Below are 1116 nucleotides of genomic sequence, written 5' to 3'. Positions count from 1 at the left end.
AAAGAGAGTTCACAATAAGAGGGAAAGAGCGAGGACAGGAGGAGGGCCACCCTCATAAGCCCAGCTCAGCCCCTGGGAGGAGGCGGCCCTGGAGATCGTGGGAGTGGAGGAGGGTGCGCAAGTGGGGGATGGACAGATTGGTGCAGCAGAGCAAGCTGGTGACAGAATAGTTTATCATCTCTTTCATTGACATTGCATGAGTCACTGATAATGATTCTGATGCTCTAACAGATGGACTTATGATCATCTGCAATATGCAATGTGCATGTAACCTGGGCCTCACATCTCTGACTCTTTCCTTTACTCCCCCACAGGACCATCGAGAGCCCCCATCCCCACTATCCAGGTGGAACAGCCTGAACCTCCAGACTCCTCAGAGGAAGCTCCAACCACTGAGTGCGCAGCGTCAGCAGAATTCAGAGCACCCAGCACCAGCGCAAACTCTCACACCTCGATGGGACCCTCGCGAGATAGTGCAGTGTTGTCACCTGGTGTATCACAGCTCACAAGTGAGCATCAGCAGATGGTGGAGACAGGGACAGCAGTGGAGAGTCCTCGTCCGAGGGCGCAGAACTCTGCCAGCTCAGCTCAGCTGCATGTCGACCCTGTGCCTACGGGTCCATCCAGAGGAAGAGCGGTGCTGGAACTCCAGGAACAGGTGCAGGAGCCTCTGGCAGGTTTTGTCTCTAGGGTAGCTGCGAGTGTGGAGCGTGTAGTGTCCGAGTATCAATAATACACGGACTGCAGGAGAACAATAATAACAGGTATTTACTGAACAGAGGGTACTCTTTTATTAAGCCTATTGCACCTGGTATTCCCAGGCAGTCTCCCATCCAAGTACTAACCAGGCCTGACTCTGCTTAGTTTCCGAGATCAGACAAGATTGGGCGTTTTCAGACTAGTGTGGCCGTAGGCCTGAACAGAGGGTACTCTTTTATTTGGACCCAAAGAAAACCCCAATTCAACTGTAAATAAACAAAAGTTCAACTAAAGCTTAACAAATCAAATTAAAATTTGGTTTTCTGTGTTGATGATGCACTCCAGTCCCCGCGGCGCCCATCGGTCGCGGAAATACTCAAGCGCACTGGCGGACACCGCGTGCTCCATCTCCAGGGC

At 52.1% G+C, this 1116-nt stretch overlaps 1 pseudogene; it reads right to left on the bottom strand.

The window, feature by feature from the left end:
- Positions 1-796: 796 nt before the first annotated feature.
- LOC147116721 (5S ribosomal RNA) lies at positions 797-915 on the bottom strand (annotated as a pseudogene).
- Positions 916-1116: the final 201 nt, after the last annotated feature.

Source organism: Somniosus microcephalus, chromosome 6, assembly GCF_052327205.1.
Source record: "Somniosus microcephalus isolate GS21.2 chromosome 6, FLI_Smic_1.0, whole genome shotgun sequence".
Taxonomy (NCBI): Eukaryota; Metazoa; Chordata; class Chondrichthyes; order Squaliformes; family Somniosidae; genus Somniosus; species Somniosus microcephalus.
The sequence above is the reverse complement of the archived record's forward strand: the minus strand, read 5'-3'. Positions and strand labels throughout refer to the sequence as shown.